At 35.3% G+C, this 17813-nt stretch overlaps 1 protein-coding gene and 1 long non-coding RNA gene across 3 annotated transcripts in view; one reads left to right on the top strand and one right to left on the bottom strand.

The window, feature by feature from the left end:
• Positions 1 to 12863, top strand: part of LOC122233281 — a 20455-nt gene extending 7592 nt beyond the window's left edge. The window contains exon 3 of the long non-coding RNA XR_006210829.1: positions 12582 to 12863. This is a non-coding gene — a long non-coding RNA (uncharacterized LOC122233281). The remainder of the gene's footprint in view (positions 1 to 12581) is intronic.
• Positions 1 to 17813, bottom strand: part of PBX3 (PBX homeobox 3) — a 219770-nt gene that overhangs the window by 129187 nt on the left and 72770 nt on the right. The window lies entirely within an intron of this gene.

Below are 17813 nucleotides of genomic sequence, written 5' to 3'. Positions count from 1 at the left end.
AAGTTGTCAACTGAACTGATGTTTAGCTTCAGTAAGATGGCCTGAAAGAGAAGAGCCAGTACAAGGAAAAACTCACAGAAGCAACTTTTTGCTTTAAAAAACAGCTTATATTTCTAACCCCATCTTAAGGAGGTCAGTTACTTTATCATCTGAAGGCAGAAGATAAATTGACACTTCATCAAAAAAAAAAAAAAATATATATATATATATACATGTATATATATAAATTAAAGCCTTCAAAATTAGAGCTTAGATACAATATAAGAAAATACATGCTTTCTGAATTATAAATCTCTCATAAAATCATTTCATATTTCAGATAGGGCACTGTCTTTAAATTTTGCATCTAGCTTCTTGTTAACAGTGCGTTAAAAACTTCACTAAAACACAAACGTACTCAGATCGAAATATTTCTACCCATTTAAATTGTCTCACACTAAACCAATGCCACAGTTTACTACAACATTCTTTTAAAATTAACTCCAACATCCAGAACAGTTAAGAAATCAACTTAATCTCCCTTGATTCTCTAACCAAGACAATCAATTCTGCCTACAGTAAAGGAAGCAAGCGCTGCCCACCCAACAGCATTCTGAACAAAAGCTTGCTGTACTATAGGCACTGCAAGTTCAACACCAAACAATTCATACAACAGTAGAGCTATACTCCAGAGACTTCACTCTTTTCTTTCTTCTCTGTCACTGAACAAACGGAGGTAAGACAACACTCTGGGGATGAAATAGCAAAGAGGAGGAAAAGCAGAGTGGTTATAAATGTCCTGTTGCAACAGTTACGTACATAAAAATCCAGCCATGCATTTCTCTGGTGCCTACCATATCACAAGTCCAAGGCAAAAAAACACAGTAACTAGGGGGTGCTAGATTAACACAGACAGAAGAATAATCTACATTTCTCCTATCCCCCAGAAACAAGCATTAGCCAAGTCTGATCTTAAAAACACTGCCACAAAATATCTGAGTTTTCAACAATGAGAATAAATTTAATTATGGTCATCTAATTATTCAAATGGTTTAGGATCTAAGGCTATGGGCTGAAAATTTGGATAGACTTGGGAGCAAATCCAAGCTCTACTACTAGGTGGTCTTGGTCAATTTATTAAACCTCCCTAAATATTAGCTTCCTCACCTGAAAAAGAGGAATAATCAAACAAATCAGAGTTGATGCATGTAAAGAGCCTATCACGATCCCTAGTATATATGGTGGGTCCTAATGTTAGTACATAATAATGAAATAATTTCTCAACAATGACATACTTAGATGCTACTTGGTCAACAGAAACCAAAAAATGTGAGGCTCTATGGCAGACGATAACAGTAACAAATTGAACAACTTAAAATCAAACAAGCAAATAATTTCCACAAAGAAGGTACCCTTTTAGGTTCAAATTGTTACCTCAACTCCCGTTACAATGTTCTTTTGTGACAATTTAATTAGAAAGAGATTCGAAAGAAAGAGTAAGGGTAAAGAAATAATCTTGTAATATAAATATTTCCAGTCCTTGTCCTTTACCCCACACATACACATGATATCCCCAAAAGGCTATTTAGCATATTTTAAAACTAAGTTTTTCAAATAAAAATTTTCTTGATGTAGAAAGATAGAGTACACTAACTGTTATAAAATTATAGTCAATGTACCAATACGATCAAGGAGTTAGGGAAGAAAAATGGCCAATTCTTCAAAGGAAAGGAGAAAAATTTACTTTGAAGTTTAGCTCTCGCTAAGGGATGGAATGTGTGTTAGGGGTCACTAATAAGCCCCTAAAGCATATATAAGTAATAACATAAAAGCTAAGCAGAAAAGGCTAGAAAAAAGAAGTTAACCTATTGTTACACATTCCCTATAAGAAACAACGGCTAAAAAACCGATGTGTACAGAGAATAGCATTATTTGCATATGATTAGAAGAACATTATTAAACAATTGCATTGTTAAGTGGTCTCTAAAACAAAATGGACACACTTCCAGTGCTTTAGAAGAAAACTCCATCCTGGAAAAATTCCTTCTTTATTCCAAAGTTATTTCTATCTATCTACAGAAAAATTTTCTGGAGGACATTTTACATAGCAGCGTAACATTAAACAAAGTCACAATTATTTACCTTCATTATCTTCCTTACTAGTTAAGATAAAAAGTCAAAGGACAGGTCTGTGAACACAAGAAGCATAAAAACAAACCCTCTGCCAACACCCATATTTACAAAGAGGCATCTGAATGGCCCACTGTCCAAAGTGCTCCCTGTAGCCCAGAAATGAGCATCTCAAGATTGACAGATAACAGAACGTTGTATTGGTCTCTTAGAGCTTTTGCTTTACGCTAAGAAATTTAAGCCAGCAAAATACTTCTAAATGGAGTATAAATGTATTAGTTGTCAGGAGTTCATTATCTCAATTCCATAAGCAGGAAGGTCACTGAAAAGACAATTTTGGAATGTTTAAAAATCATATACCAACAATACCCCTTTCGCTTACCCTTTCTCCAGTCTTTCATTTCTTGTTGTCCACACAATGTATATACTTGGATGTTATGCCGTCACCCAAAACCAAACATATCTAAAACATCTTCCCTAACTCTCCTATCAGAGTCAGCAGGACTGATATGCTCTCTGGCTTCCAAGCTTTTAATCTCCCTGTAAATCTTTGGCTTTTCTCCCTCTGTCTGTTCATGTTAAATCTTGCTAACTTTTATTGTATAAGGAGTTACATCTGTTCATCCAACACAACTGGAGTTCACAACCTAACTACCCAGTAATCAATGCTTGCCTCTACCTTCAACCTTTCCATTTATCCTTCATTTCATAGAATCCTGTTTCTCAAGAATTATTTTCCATTTCATCCTTTGGCAAGAGAAGATAAAGAATTATATGAATAAAATTAGCATTTATTGAGCATCTATTATATCTCAAGAACTCCTATGTGTTCTCTCATTATCCCATTCAATCTCACTGAAGTTAAAGGTGAAGTAGGTTACATGCATTAAGTGAGTGAAAGGCAAAGAGAAAGTATTTTTATTACAAGGCTATTCTTTTGTCCTTCCTCTGTCTTTTAAACCTCATTCTAATTGAATTGCAATAAAAAAGACATTAATTTATTCAATTTATAGACTTGTACAAAGTGATAGATCTTCTGAGTATATTTCTCTTTACATATTATGTTGCCTGTTGATTCTTCAAACCTATGACAATGAATAAGAGTCACTTGATTCTTACCTCAAAATTACCATTAATAGTAGTAACATACATCTATACTACACATACTGAATACCTACTACGTACAAGGCACTTGGCAATATGCCTTCATGCACGATTCCATTTAATCCTCACAACTACCCCTGAGGTTAAGCACTCTATTTAATTCCATTTTAGAATTTAAAAGGTAGCAAGGAATGGTTATTAAGTTACTTCTTCAAGGCAACCTAGCTGGGAAGGAATGAAACTGGGACCCAAATCCAGGACTCTACGACTCCAAAGCTCGTCATGTGAACCATTCTTCTCTCATGGGAGTTAAGCGCCACAAAAAATCTCCATCTTACCTCGTTGGCTTCCTGTTTTCTTCTACCTTTGCAAAAATTTCTCATCCCTTATATAGGACTTCGCTGGAAACTCTAACACTCTCCAAAATAAAATAAAATAAAATAATAAAAAATAAAATAAAAATACATCCTCCCCACCTTCAAAATTCTACTTTGTTCTCTTCAGTCCATCAAACCTTCTTAGATTAGTACCATACATTTCAAGTCTCGACAATACAGTACCAGCCACCATTACTGGCCTTTGTTCTCTCCAAATATTTTGTGCTTTAGCACAAACAGCTAGTGTTATGCATATGTATTTTTGTCACTTGACACTAGCAGAGTCCATTTTAATCTTATGAAGAACAAAGAACATCAAGTTGTAACACTAGCAAACAACAGACTTAATTATATTTATATAGATAACTTGGTTATATACTAAGAGTGTAATTTGATAGGAGATTCTTCATATTCCTGCAATGTATATCTTCCTGTTACTTCCCATTTGTAACCCAAATCTTCTGTCTACCCAAATATGTGTGGAGTTTCTGATGATACTAAGGAGCTACAAGCTGAGCACTACAAATTTAGAGGTGGTTTGTAGCTTAGTGTAGCGATTGTTCATATGGATTGCAAAAGTTTCTTTAACGTTGTGAGAACAAGAACCAATTGCTTGGAAGAGAAAAGGAAGAGAAAAGAAAGAAAGGATGGGAAGTCTTTTTTCTCAGAGTGCCAAATACATGGCATTGGCTCTGCTATTAACATGTTTCCATCTACGGCTTCAACAGGACAACGCCAACCAAGGATTCATCTTTTAGGCCACCTTTTGGGAAAACCAACCAACATTGTGAACGTTCTTGAGACCACTATTTGGAAAAAGAAACTGCAGAATAGATCAAAATAGCTCTTTATCAACCTTAATTATACCATCTAGATTCCTTTTGAAGCATATTTTCTTTTTAACATTTTTAATGTAAGGTCACATTGTTCAAAATGCAAAAAGTACAACATTTTAAAGTTGTTTTCCTATTCCTGAATGCAAACCCCTTGTTCTCCTCCAGAGGCAAATGTCATATGTTTCTTCTGTGTGCCTAGAGATAGATAGATAGATAGATAGATAGATAGATAGATAGATATACATGCACACAAAATAAGTACGTATTTCTGTTACTTTTCCTTTATTAGATATAGATATATTTAATGCATATACACACTGTTCTGTACCTTAATTTTTTTATTTGACATATCTTGGAAACTGGTCTTATATTAGTGCATAATGAATACATCAAGAGCTTCATCATTCTATTTTATGGGTTACAGTATTACACTGAATGGGAGTAACATAACTTATTTAACTAGTCTCCTACTAATGAACATTTAAATTGTTTCCAAGCTTATACTATTTTAACAAATGCTAGACTTATCTTTGAATACATACAAGATTTCTTACATACAAATATATATGGAGGCTAACTTCCAAGAATCGCAATTACTGGGTCAAAAGATTATGTACTCTTAAACTTCTGCTAGATATTGCCAAATTGCCCTCCAAAGAAGGTTATATCAATTTGCATTTACACCAAGCAATTTTAAAAGTGCCTCTCTACACACCCGTCTCCATCACACTTTTAGCATACTTTTTAATCTCTGCCAATCTGCTAGATGAAAAATGGTAGCTTGGTGCAGTTTTACCATGTTTTGACTCTTGAAAGTCAGTGGAAAGCAGTGATCAAGAAGGTGGGTTCTGGGATTCTGCCACCCAGCTGGCTCTGCATTCACTGTGCAACCACGGACAGCTAATTTAACCTCTGAGCCTCCACTTCCTCATAAGTCAAATGGGGATAATACTTCAATTTCAAATGTTCTTGTGAAAATTATATGAGTTAATACATACAAGGTGCTTAGAACTGTGTGTTTGGCACATAATAATGCTTGATAAGTGGTTATTTCTTTTTCTAATTTTGAATGAGGATAGGCAATTTTATTTGCATGTTTAAAGAGTTATTGGGGGCACCTCGGTGGCTCAGTTGGTTAAGCGTGTGACTTCAGCTCAGGGTCATGATCTCAGGGTTTGTGGGTTCGAGCCCTGTGTAGGGCTCTGTGCTGGCAGCTTGGAACCTGGAGCCTGCTTCAGATTCTTTGTTTCCCTATCTCTCTGCCCCTCCCCTGCTAACTCTCTCTCTCTCTCTCTCTCTCTCTCTCTCTCTCTCAAAATAAGCATTAAAAAAAAAAAAGAAAAAGAGTTGTATTGGAGTGCCTGCTGGTTCAGTCGGTAAAGCACGTGACTCTTGATCTCAGGGTTGTGAGTTCAAGCCCTATGTTGGGCACAGATATTACTTAAAAAAAAAAAAGTGATTCGTATTGACTTTTCTGTTAATTGTCTTTGCATATATTTTATCTACATTTTATTGGATTAGAATCCAAAATATGCAGAACTGTTATCAATCAATAAGAAAAGCCAAACTAATAAAAAAGCAAGCAAAGGATATAAATAGATCACAAAAAGGTAAAAACAAGTGGTCTGTTATAAGTCTTAGCCAGTATCACATGAGCATTATCACTTTAAAAACTTGTGAAAAGATGGGGCGCCTGGGTGGCTCAGTCCATTAAGCTGCTGACTCTTGATTTCAGCTCAAGTCATGATCTCACAGTTCGTGAGTTCGAGCTCCACGTTGGGTCCCCCCACCCACCCACTGTCAGCGAAGAGCCTGCTTGGGATTCTCTGCCTCTCTCTCTGCCCCTACCCACTCACTCTCTCTCTCAAAATAAATAAAATAAACATTAAAAAATAAATCTGTGAAAGGTGACACTTAATGGAGTTTATGCATCCCTTGTTCCCTCTCCAGGGAGAGTCTTGGTTCACATATTTTCTTCTGTCATGGAAACTTTCCCAGACTACTCTTTCTGAAGTCTCATCCTACAATAATTCATAACATTTATCATGCTCTTAAATTATTCTATTTATTGACTTATTTATTAGCTGTCTGTCTGCACTTAATTGTATGGTCTTTGAAGGCTGCACACTTGTCAGCCACGTTCACTGCTGTATTCCTAGTACCGAGAAGAATCTCTGGGTCAGAGAAAGCAAGCAGAATGTATCTGACTGATAACACTATTAAAAGTTAAACTAAAATTGGAACCTCATGCAGTGCAGATGGGAATACAAAATGGTGCAGCCATTTTGGAAAAAAGTCTGGCAGCTCCTCTAAGGTTGAACAGAGTCACCACGTGATGCAGTAATTCCACTCCACGGTATATACCCAAGAACAATGGCAGTGTATAACCACACAAAAACTTGCACACAATGTTCACAGCAGCATTATTCATAATCGCCGAAAAACTAAAACAACCCAAATATCCATCAACTGATAAATGGATAAATAAATAAAATATCCATTCAATGGACATTTATTCTGCAATAAAAAGAAATGAAATGTTGATACATGCTACAATATGGAAGAACTTTGAAAACAGAATGCTAAGCCAATCATAAAAGACCCTATATTGTATGACTCCACTGATTTTAAAGGTCAAGAATAGGGGAGTCTGGATGGCTCAGTTGGTTAGGTCACCGACTTCGGCTCAGGTCATGATGTCACAGTCTTTGAGTTCGAGCCCCGCGTCAGGCTCTGTGCTCAGCCCTCAGAGCCTGGAGCCTGCTTCCGATTCTGTGTCTCCCTCTCCCTGCCCCTTCCTTGCTTGCTCTCTCTCTGTGTCTCTCTCTCAGAAATAATAAACATTAAAAAAAATAATAATAAAAATAAAATAAAATGTCAAGAATAGGGGCACCTGGGTAGCTCAGTCAGTTAAGCCTGTGGCTCTTGGTTTTGCCTCAAGTCATGATCTCGTGGTTCCAGAAATCAAGCCCCACATCGGGCTCTGCACTGACAGCACAGAGCCTGCTTGGGATTCTCTCTCTCTCTGCCCGTCCTGTTTGCAAACTCTCTCTCAAAATAAATAACTTAAAAAAATTATTAAAAAAAAATAAAATGTCAAGAATAGGCAAAACTATAGAGACAGAAAGTACAGTAGTGGTTGCCTAGGCTGGGGGTGGGGAGGATTAGGAGGAAATGGGTACGAGGCTTTGTCTGGGAGGTGATGAAAATGTTCTAAAATTGATTGTTGTGATGGTTGAAAAATTCAGTGAATATGCTACAAAAAAAAAAAGAAAGAAAAGAATTGTCCACTTTGAGTGAACTGTATGATACATGAATTCTATTTCAAAAGAGCTGTTATTTTTAAAAAGTTAAACTGAACAAAAGATAAACTGCATTCTGATTCTTAACACCCAAGGAATGGAGACATCAGTACCATTTTGCTGGAAATGATAGGTGAAAAAGGGACCAAAAGAATGGGGGGAGGAAGGGAAGAAAAAAAATTTCTTTTTAAAGTGCTAAAATCATTCTGGTGCCTAAAAAGATTATCTGTTCCTAGACAGCCCAATTTTTCTTTTCTTCTCTAAAAACAGAATTTGATCTAGAACTGGAAAACATTTCCCGTATTTTCTTTTGTCCAAAGCTCTCCTTACAAACCTCATCTGCAGCAAACGTGAACCCAGTTCTCTACAAACCACGACTCTGTGGGCCTAACAGTGCTTCTTGACAAAATGTTAAGACAGGGGAGGACATCAGGAAAAGTGAGTTTCACTTGTGAGTTACAACACTGATAAGGAGCTCAGTGGGTAGAACAGCATTCTATTATGCAACACCATTCTGGCACTTTCCTAAGAATTTGGAAGCCACATATATTTTATGGTAGCACATGCTCTACTTCCTTCATCTTTAATAAAGAACCAAAGAAAAGACATCATTTAAATATCTTTCTCAACCTTTTAAGCTAGCGTTTTTCAAAAACGTTAAGAATCTTTGCAGATATCCCACAATCAGGGCAAATGTCTTAAGAGAATTAACCTGAGTTTACACAAAGTTGATTTGTGTTTTTTGCCCCAAACCAAAACCTTTTGGTTTAAATAACTCTGCAAGCTACCTTTGAGAGCCATGTTACCCAAAGTTTCTAGAAAGTTAAGTATAGTGTAAATAGGAAAGGCACAGGCTCTGGAGCCAGATACAGATACATTTGAATCCAGAACCTTCACTTATTAGCCATGCAACCTTAGGTAAATTGCTTAATTTTGCTAATCCTCAATTTTCTGATCTATAAAATTAAGATAATACAAATTCATGGCGGTATCATGAGGATTCAGCAATAAAATGTAGTGTTTTTTTCATTGCCAGCACATTCTTGGTATATTGCAGGAACTTACTAGAGTAAATACTGATTTCTTCTCCCTATTCGTTCTTCTTCCTAATCATACCTCGATAATTTGCACCCAAGGATAAAGCTCAAAAGAAACCCTTCTTAAACCAAGTTGCATACAACAGCATCACAGAGCAGTGTCATACAGTGGTTAAGATTACACAGACCCTGAAATGAGAACACAACAGTGTACATATTTTTTAAAATCTCACCAAATTTCACCATCAGAACAAGAGAGAGCACTCAGGAAAAAGACATCTTCTACAAAAGTAGGTTTAAAGGAATCCCCCTAAACCCTAGAATACAGACAGGTATGGCCAAAAAACATCCAATAGCAGCAAGTGGTGATGACAACAATTAGTATAAAAGGGGCTGTAGACATGGAACCCAAACCTCATCAACAAAAAGTCACTCCAGAGAGAAAGGGACCAATGTTATGTGGGATCCCAGACAAACGAAGCTGAAACCAACTACTAACGCTGGAAGGAGTCCATACAGGCTCCAAGTCATGGGAGAGAACCATCTTAAAAACTGAAGACTAATATAATAAATGATGTAACAGCCTATCGGTCTGACCTCAAAACAGCGGGGGATGCCTGGCTGGCAGTGGGTAGAACATGTGACTCCTGATCTCCAGGTCATGAATTCAAGCCCCACGTTGGATGTAGAAATTACTTAAAAAAAAAAAAAAAAAAAAAAAAAAAAATTACACACACACACACACACACACACACACACACACACACACAGTGGTCTGTTTGTACATCCTAGGGAGATATAATGAGGGGACCTTCCCCCGAAAAGTCCAAGGAAGACTTTAACTTCATTCAATAGTCCATTGTTATTTTGAAACCGTTATAAACATAACATAAGATACAGAAAATAAGTAATTATGTTACTTTGGCTAGGAATCCAATTTTTAGAATAAAGGAGATACAAGTGTAAGACCAAAGAAGTTAAGTAAAAAAAGCCCCTATAATCTTAAATTTGAATTAGAATTATCAGTGTGAACTCATGTCTTTTCCCTTCCTTTTTCCTAAAAGCAAACAATTCAATTTCTATATGTACCCATACTGTGGTAACTGTATATCATTTCTCAATACAAAGAACGATGACTCCGGAGAAATGACAGATACCAGGTCTAATGCAAAGAATATTCAAGATGAGCCTGGCATATTTTGTTGCACCAGAAAGTAGAAAGCTATGAAAGCTAATAATGGAGTCTTGTCAAAAGGACATACAAGCCATCTAGAAAGGGCTTCCACTGGATAAATGTGGGACAATTTCAGCATCAAAAAGTATAATGCCCATGGCAGCTACATTTGTGGTGAGCACAGCAAGATGGATAAACTTGTTGAATCACTATGTTGCACACTTGAAACTAATGTGAACGTCTCAATACTTCAATTAAAAAAAGTACAGTGCCTGCAACTGATTAAAACACACTGAGATACTTAAAGCCAAGACTTCATAATAACTACTAAAAAATAAAAAGAGGGAAAACAGAAGAAAGAATGAAAGAAATACACCAAAAAACTTACATACCACTGGAAGATACTAAGGCACTACCTCATTACTCTGGAAATAGATAATCAAAGAGAAAGAAGTAAGCATTTTATACTGCCTTTCTGGTATGAATTATATTTCAGGATAACCAAATAGCCTTAGTGGAGCAAATAAAGCTCTTTTAAAGAATTCTGGCTAATAAATGAAGAAGGAATAAAATAATTGGAAATTACCATTCTCAACCCCTAAGAAATTCAGTAATTCAAGCACTGATCATCCATGCATGGTAAAACCATTAGAAGATGAATAAGGAACTTTACAGTGAAAGGATCAGGCCAGCACTATGGAATCCACTGATCAATCTTAGTATTACAAAAAGTAAGACAACCAAACTTTATGACTGATGTGATACAATATGAGTCTAATCAAGCTTCTAGATCTATTCATGGAATAGAGACATAAATTAATGCCACAAGGAAGTAATCAGCGAACTCCAGAACGTGAGGTATTCTACAAGGGTAACCACTCTGGTTTCTTTAACAAGTCAACGGTATATGGAAAAGAATGGTGGTGGGGGGCGTCCACCTGTTCTAATTTATTTTTTTAATATATATTTATTTGGAGAGAGAGAGAGAGAGAGAGAGCGCACGCAAGCAGGGGAAGGGGCAGAGAGAAAGGGGAGAGAGAAATCTCTCTCTGACAGCGCAGAGCCTGACATGAGGCTCGAACCCATGAACCACAAGATCATGACCTGGGCAGAAATCAAGGGTCCAACACTTAATCGAATGAACCACCGGGGGACCCTATCTGTTCTAATTTAAAAGATAGCTAATACCATAACAATCAAATATAGTAAATGGACATTTTTACATGCTGATCCAAACAATCCAACTGTAAAAAGACTTATGTTAGACAATCAGGAAATCAGGATATTAGAGGGTATTTAGAAAGTCTTGTTAATTGAAGACCTCTTGTTAATTTTGTGAGGTGTGATAGTGCCACTGTAGTTTACGTAAGGAAGAAAATACCTTCTTTAAGAGAGAATTTAAGTATTTAGAGATGAAATACCATGGTGTCTGGAATTTGCTTTAAAATATTCTAGCAGGGAAAAAGTTGTTGGGAGGAAATATGAAACAAATATGCTGACGGTGGTTACGTCTGGTTGATGGTTATATTAAGGTTCACGGTACTCTCTCCTGTATACTTGGAAATTTTTATAATAAAAAGTAAAACATATAAAACAATGGATAAAAAACCCAAAAATAAAACAACAACAAAAAGAACGGTATGAGCTCTAGAATGACTGCTAAGGGACTGAATCCTAGTTCTATCGTTTATTAATTGTATGAATTTGGGTAAATCATTTAACTTCATTAAACATGGCTCTCCTTCCATCAAATGGGGGATATAGAACCTTATTTATTAAGTTTGAATAAGATAATCCATATAAAGTACACAGAATGTTTCTAGCACATTTTAAAAAGCCCAGTAAATGTCAGCAATGGTTATGATTATGATTAGTATTATTGCAGAGTATATGTTAGCAAAGTATCCTGAATAGTTATATATATATATATACATATATATAAAAATAGATCCAATGTTTATTTTTTGTCAAAATTTGTGTTTCTTTTTCTAAAGCACAGATAAGGGATGGGTTAAATAGGTAATGGAGATTAAGGTACATACACGTTGTGATGAGCACTGGGTGTTGTATCTTAAGTGCTGAATCACTAAATAGTACACCTGAAATTAGTATTACACTCCATGTTAACTGAAATTTAAATAAAAACTAAAACAACAACAACAACAACAACAACAACACAAAAGCACAAATATACAATTTCGAACATCTATAAATAACTACTTCTCCTTTTCTATTATTCAGCTTTTTGAAAATTAATAAAAACATTTTTATTACCAATATAATGGCAAAGATCAACTGTTTCAAATTTTATACTATTCTTCAGTTAAATTTAAGTGACACAGTGTCATCAGTATTTAATCTATAATTCATGGTTCTATTTTTAAATTTAAGCTTTTTCAAAACAATACTTAGAAGATATTTAGCTAATAGCAAATCTAAGAAACATACAAAGCCACCTTTTTTTCAACTCATCAACTAAAAAACAGAAATATTTTCCTTGTTTCTAAACAAATAAAATCAGTTTGGTGCTCTTAATACATGTGCTTTAACATAATACAAAAAATCCCTTTGTAAATAAAAAATTATACCGAAGTCTACAGAGCTGAGGCAACTGATAAATTTTTCCTTTCACTTTTAATCAGGCTTCCTGTTGTAAGAGCTCAGCAGACAGTGACGCGAGACACTGCCTCCCAACTTCGGTTCACCTTTGCAGTTCCACAAGGGACACCATGTCAAGATTGTTCAGCTTTTTTGATGAGTGCTGCGTGGGTAACTAATGTGTAAATGCAGATACGTATAGAAAGCAGTTTTGACAGTGATGTATTGCAACTGGTTCCAGATGTCGGTAAGGGATGCTTGGCCAGGCATTTGGGGCTCCACTGCCACAGAGCAGTGCTGGGACCAAGCTAATCTTCAAAAGCCCATGGCACTTTCATTCTACAATTAGAATCTTCTTTTCTTTAAAAAAAATTTTTTTTAATGTTTATTTATTTTTGAGAGAGAAAAAGAGCATGAGCAGGGGAGGAGCAGAGAGAGAGGGAGTCACAGAATCTGAAGCAGGCTCCAGGCTCTGAGCTGTCAGCACAGAGCCCAATGCAGGGCTCGAACTCACAAACCCTGAGATGATGACTTGAGCCGAAGTAGGTCGCTTAACCGACTGAGCCACCCAGGCGCCCCTACAACTAGAATCTTCTTAAAACAATAACTTTGCTTCTGTTCTTTCAGGAAAATGCTAAATATTTGTACTTGGTTGCTTTTTTTAAAATTTAAGGAAAGGGACATTGAGATATTGAGTATCCTAACAGTTTGGCTGAAAGGAAAACTGCAAAGCAAATTGCTGAGATACTCGAAATTAAGCACATATTCATGTCACATAATGAGAATGTGAACTAAATTGCACCAAAATTTGAATATGTACAGAAGTTTAACCCCTGATTAGCAAAGTAAACATTGAGATTACTCATTACCGATATCAGAATTCCTGAAAGATTATCAACATGAACATGGTACGTATGTCACAATAACTGGAAATCATATCAAGTTTATCTCCCTTTTTGCCATCTGTAAACTTGACAAGAGTGTATTAGCTAAAGAAAATGTCCTGCAGTTGCCATGACTTTAAGAACCAAATGAAAGATTTTTTAATAATGCATTTCCACAACAAAATCCTAGAAAAGAAGGACTGGCAAGCGGCATGTGAATAAATGAAATTTCTGGTCTACTGGCTAATGAAGTGCAATAAGATGTATACAAAAATTCCAAAACAGAAATACATTATTACAATCACGCAACAAACAGCCTTTAACCTTTAAAATTGATAATAAAGTTGCACTTTCTTCATGAAAAATGTTGTAGCACCGCTCCAACATAAGCATTTGGTCTAATGGGAATTTTTTCAAACAACCTGTCTGTCTCCCTCTTCTTTCAATACCAAACTCCTAGCTCCAATCAAAAACGCTCTCGGGGGATTACCTACAGCTACATTCTCTCCATGTGGTTTTGCTGTAAGGCATTTTCTCATTGATCAAGGGAACTGCAGAAAGCATGCATTCTGTTTATCCTAGAACAAAGAAGGTGACTTATATATACTGATTTTCAGTATCAAATCAAAGGTTTTGAAATACTTTTAATAGAAATAAGGGCAAACAAATCTGTCAGAATGATGTTTAGAACTCTATGTTCCTTTTGATTTCCTAATAAATTGAATAAATTAGACATTCTGAATACATTACAAAACTTTTAATATGTGAGAGAACCTTGTGGTCAGTAACTTTCTATTATAAATAAATTGTTTAACTAGAGCCTGAAGCTGCTATGTTTGGTCTGATATAACTTGATATGCTAATTGAAAGGTCAAGAGTAGTTTTAAAAACTGACCAATCTTATTTTTCCAGATGGATCATCAAATTTATTTCTAGCCTTGCATTTAAATGATCAACCAGTAAAATTTTATTACAGGCTTAGAATACATTAAAAAATGGTGCCAGATAGCAGAAGAGCTGTAAAGTATTTATTCCCATCTCCCCTTTTGTAGGGTTCTGTTATGGCAAATCTTTATTGTGACATGCATATCAACACGCCACACCTTAAAACAACCTGAATTTTGGTCCAATCCTAAATATGCTGGTTTTGATTCCTAATAAATTATGTTCAACAAATAAAAATATAGTTGGAGCATTTCTACATAAACCATTAATTACTCTGAAATATGGAACACTTGTCTAGGCCGTACAGTTACATATATCAGATCTGGCAAGTCAAAACAAAATTATTGCCTAGTAAATATATGGATACAAGTACATTTAACTAAATGAGTTTTGTGTTTATCTTGTCAGCTTACTAATAACTTAAGTCCTCTGGACAACAAATCAGAGCGTCCAAAAAAACCAAAATACCAATTACTATATCCAGCAAAAGTCCAAACTTCAAAGTTACTGATATCTATATCCAACACATAAAGATATAGATGACTGAGGTCCTAAATGAATTTAGTTTCTGATTCTGAAAAATAAGTGCATAATTCCAGAGCAAAGGTATGTGCCAAATAGTTTTATTCCTGGTGGCAACATAAACTGGTATAAATACTTTACCGAGCAATTTAGCAACAGCAAGTAATATCGAATACTCTATAACCCCAACATTGCTATTTTCAGGTATATAACACAGAGAAGAAGTATTTGTATGTGAACAAGAACATGTGTGCAAACATACTTATAATAGCAAAACTTTGGAAACAATTTAAGCATCAATCAACAATGAAATGTATATGAAGTTTATATGCACAATGGAATATTACAAAGCAGTTACAATGAATAAAATTGATTCATAGGTCATCAAACTGCATACACTCAAAAAACAGTGAGAAAAAAAACAAGATATAAAATATATACATTACATATACTCAATGTACACTGAATACACATGTGTACTGTATATAATTTATATCAACGCTAAAATACTATGTATTATTTATGAACACATACATATAGTAGTACATTTTTTAAAAATGCAAATGGGAAGCATATATACCAACTGTAAGATAATCACTACTTTTGTGTAAGTAGGAAAGTTAGTGGGCTGAAAGTATGGGAAATCTTCAGCCATATGTAACTGGGTTTATTTTTTAATAAACATTTAAAACAGATATGACAAAATGCTAACATTTATTAAATTTAGCAGAAGGGAATATAGAGAGCTGTGTGGCTGAAATATTTCATAACTAAAAATTAAAATAGAAAAATTGCATATATCCTACATAAACCTTTACTTCAGAATTTCTACCAATACCTCATTCAAATGCATTCATTTATACACTGCATAATTTTGTTAGGTTAAAAATTATGCCCATAATTGAAGGACAGAGCAATCTATTCTTCCCAATAAGGTCCTCACACAATAAGTTGAACTGTCTAAATACTTAGCACTGATATTACCATTATTATGTGTTTGTAGCATTCATAATCATAGATATATTTTCAAAGGAAAGATTCCCCTAATCACCAATGACCCTACATTAATCAGTGAATACTCCAGACAAGCTAGAGTCACCAAGCACTTATGATATCTGATTTTCAATCCTGTCTCAAATTTCACATAAAAACATTTTGAGAAAAGAGGAAGGTTATTCCTATCATTCATGACAAATAATCAAGATATGAGAACAGTAAATAAATTATTTGGATTTCAAGTAAGGAAGTTCTTTTCCTTTCTTTTCTTTTCTTTTCTTTTTTCTTTTCTTTTCTTTTCTCTTTCTTATAAAGAATCCTACATATGAAAGATTTGAGCCAGGAAATTTTAAAGTAGGTAAAAATCATTCCCAGAATTTGCTAAGACTGTGGTGAATAAAGGAATGTAGTAGGCTAGAATCTCTGCACTATATTCAACTTTAGCAGTTTATCCTCAGAATTAAATGTTTTAACTTTTGGAATTAGCTAAATATTAATGTCATTCCCTTCCTCATTTAAAGATACTATGCTAGAACTGAACTGGTTGAAACTGCCATCACAGTTAACATTAGAAAGTTTGTCTCCCAATGCAAAATTCAATAGATACACAGGATAGTCTAGCAAAGCTCCCAAGTTAGATTCTAAAATAAGGTAAACTAACTAGATTAAACTTGGTGATATCACAATCATGGATGGATCCTCTAATGCTAAAACTGAGAGCAAAAAAGACAAAGAAAAATGGATAGTTGATAGCAGTACAGCCTATCAGAAGTAAATAGTTATGTTTATTTGTAAAATGCGAACACTTAATTAAATCGGTGGTTTTCAAGGTGTGGCCCAGGTACCCCTGGGGCTCCTGAGACGTCTGGAAAGGTTGAAACTATTTTCATAATGTTACAAAGATGTTGTTTCCGTTTATATTCTCACTTGCCCATGAGTATACAATGAAGTTTACAAGGGGCTACATGAAGTGTATAAGATTACAATGAACCGAACACAGAGAAGGTAGGAGAACCCTGCTGTTGAAGTCAGACATTAAGAGATTTGCAAAAAAAAAATAGCATTCATCTTTCTGTGTTCTTTTGGAAACTAGGAGTTGCTTTGTACCTTTAAAATGTTATTTAGGTCAAAATACAATCAGTTTACTATCATTATTTTACAATAAAGTAATACATTTTTAGAGATTTCTAATATGGTAACTATGGATAGGTATAATCTGCATAAGCAAAAGATCTCCACAGCTCTCAATAATTCTGTGTAGAATGGAAAGGGGTCCTGAAAACATAAAGTTTGAGAACCAGTGACCTAAATCACAGAGTTGATATGAGGATTAAAGGAATTAATGCATATGTAAAGCATTTTTCACAAGGCATGGCAAGTAGTAAGTTCTCAATAAATGGTAGCAAGCACTGTCTGTCACGTTACGACAGCTGGAGCTACAGAAAGAAATGCTGAGACCATGGATTCTTGGGAATCTAATGGTCTCCCTTTCTCTAGTAAGCACAAAGTATTAAAAAGTAAAAATAAAGGGGGCGCCTGGGTGGCTCAGTCGGTTAAGCGGCCGACTTCAGCTCAGGTCATGATCTCGCGGTCTGTGAGTTCGAGCCCCGCGTCAGGCTCTGTGCTGACGGCTCAGAGCCTGGAGCCTGTTTCAGATTCTGTGTCTCCCTCTCTCTCTGACCCTCCCCCGCTCATGCTCTGTCTCTCTCTGTCTCAAAAATAAATAAATGTTAAAAAAAAAAAAAGTAAAAATAAAAATAAAAATCTTCAGTCAGATTTAATTCATCATATAGAGTCTAATTTAATTCTACTATAATAGGTCTACGTATTATCTTTCTAGACCTTGTAAATTTCCTTATAAACAAGGCCTGGTTCACTAGACTTAAGATATGCCTTAGAGACTACCAGAGAGTTCTCTTTTCTTTTGAG

Source organism: Panthera tigris, chromosome D4, assembly GCF_018350195.1.
Source record: "Panthera tigris isolate Pti1 chromosome D4, P.tigris_Pti1_mat1.1, whole genome shotgun sequence".
In the NCBI taxonomy this organism is placed as follows: domain Eukaryota; kingdom Metazoa; phylum Chordata; class Mammalia; order Carnivora; family Felidae; genus Panthera; species Panthera tigris.
The sequence above is the reverse complement of the archived record's forward strand: the minus strand, read 5'-3'. Positions and strand labels throughout refer to the sequence as shown.